Here is a 2,633-nt window from a genome sequence, read left to right as displayed (position 1 = left end):
ATTAATAATGTGGGTGGTAAATCAAGCTTTGAAGATAAGGCCTAATATAAAACAAGTGCGGAAACAGTCAATATGGATAACTGACGTAGCGAAAGAAAGCTAAGACTTTGATATTTAGTTAATTTTAATAATCAAAAATTTATTATTTTATAGATCTTCGAATCCTTACATCTATTTTAAACAATATTATTATTATGTAAAAATATATGTTTATAATATACCACTTAGATAACATTAATGCATTTTAACCACTTTTATTTATATAAAACTTATTAATTTAGATTTAAAACAATTATATTATATTTATATGTATGCATATGTACATACGTATATGAGGTTTCTAATAAAGATGTATGAAAAGCAACACGTAATCTTGTCGATTTAATATAATTTAAATGATTTAACGTTAATTTATTTAATAACTATTTATCTTAATACTGTTTATTATTAGCAAAATAAAACAAATATAACCCACACATCTATGAACGTCGATTTAAAAGTGTCGGTTCATCAAAATAATGTTTAAATAATATTTAAATTTGGTTAGAATATGATTATAGTAATAAAAGAAAATGCATAAAAATAAAACACACAAAAATGGGCCTGGGAGGGTCGAACCCGGGTCCCCAGCCGGTACAGGTAAACTAAGGCGCTCAACACCGGCCAACATGGCTGGTGTTTGATACATAACTTGAACCAGAAACTTATCTATTAACCAAATCTGTGAATGAACCATGAACCCTAATTTCGAAATCATGAAATTGGCTCCGTGTTCGTTCATTTTTTGTTGGGGCTATTGAAGAGCATCAAAAACCGTTACAGTACATGTAACATAATTACCTTATAAGGCGCTCGACACCGGCCAACATGGCGGTGTTTGATACATAACTTGAACCAGAAACTTATCTATTAACCAAATGTGTGAATGAACCATGAACCCTAATTTCGAAATCATGAAATTGGCTCCATGTTCGTTCATTTTTTGTTGGGGCTATTTTAGAGCATCAAAAACCGATACAGTACATGTAACATAATTACCTTATAACTCAACGTATAACAGGTTAATAGGAAAGAACAGGGGAGTCAAAGAGGGATCAAGAACACGTAGTTGCAGGTGTTGATAATCAAATTAACGAAAGGGGTATTAATGTCGCTGGTATAAGGATCGTTTCTTTAGGTTTAATTGAATTACAATGATAAAATACGAGTTTATTAAATAGCGGATTATGTCGGCCAAACGAATTAAGCAATACGAATCAAAATTGATCTACGTGACACAATTAGAACGTCGGTGTGGCAGCAAAAGGTATGTATAACGCGTATAATGATTCAATTTCCATGTTGGATGCGAAAACTGAGGTGCAGGCTAAAGAAAACGGGTCTAGGGTTTGCTATACGGGTCCTGGGTAAACGGGTTATCCATTTGTTAAAGGGTTATAATAAAATATTTTATTTTAGACCCTGGAGTATAAATGTGGAAACAAATAGAGGTAAAAGTTTGAGTTTGGGTCATTTTGTCAAAACATGAATGTAATATTATAGTAATGAGTATATAATTATAAAAAAAATATTACAATAAAGAATTGACTCAATAAACGCGATAAAATTTCCCGAACATTGAAATTGGTCGGGTTATTATTAATGAATACTAATTTAGAAAAATTCGAGTTTTTACAGTGTCCCCTACTTTAGGGAATTTCGTCTCGAAATTAAAGAATACTATAACAACACCATTAAAATTTTAGGAAAATTAAAATTAAACTTTAAATATGATTTAAATCATAATACAGAACTTTGAATAGTTGAAGCAACGCTTCAAATGAAAATCCGATAAGGGCACTTATATATAGGATGTATCAGCGGCGTATTTACCATGTCCTTATCATCTTTACATTTTAACCGTCATCTCAACTACTTACGGTTCTATATTATGGCACAAAATTATCCGGATTATGCTTTCCATGCGAGGACTTCGGTAATTACGTGTCGACCCATAATTACTTAGGTCGTCGGATGGTCCACATAACTCGTCCCATTGTGTGGGTTACAAAACATGGTTTCAAGATAAATGATTTAAGGAATTAATTATAATACAAGAAAATCACCAAATGTATAAAGCAATTTCAAAAGTTGTAAAGGGTTTTAAAAAATTAAGGAAATTTCTATAATATCTTTTAAAGTATAAGTATTTAAAGTTGAGAATTTATTATTTGTTGAGGCTAGTGAGATGAGTTATGATGGATGAGGATAGAAAAATAAGATAAAACTAGACTTTAATAAACAATCTATTTAAATAAAAGAAACTTTATTCAGGGGTAAATGATGTAAAAGATAAATAGTTCAGATGGGAATAATCCAAGGCCATAAAGAGGTGTTACAATACGTAATTAAGAAAAAGACAAAATAAATTAAGATAAATAAAGGGAATGGCAAAAGTCTTCACAGTTGTCGAGAGTAGCTTAATTGACGTGACTTGAAGTTCCATGAGAAGTTACATTCATAGGAGTAGGAGCAGTTGAAGCAGGTTGACTTGGGATAGCTTGAATGGGTTGGACTTGTATAGCAGGGGCTTGAGTAGAGTAGGCTTGGTACACTTGAGCTTGCGGATGTGGGTTTTGATAGTGTTGGGTTAA

Source organism: Bidens hawaiensis, unplaced genomic scaffold (assembly GCF_021521415.1).
Source record: "Bidens hawaiensis isolate Kalapana, Puna unplaced genomic scaffold, B.hawaiensis_p1.1 tig00022367_1, whole genome shotgun sequence".
Lineage (NCBI taxonomy): Eukaryota > Viridiplantae > Streptophyta > Magnoliopsida > Asterales > Asteraceae > Bidens > Bidens hawaiensis.
Note: the sequence above shows the minus strand (reverse complement) of the source record.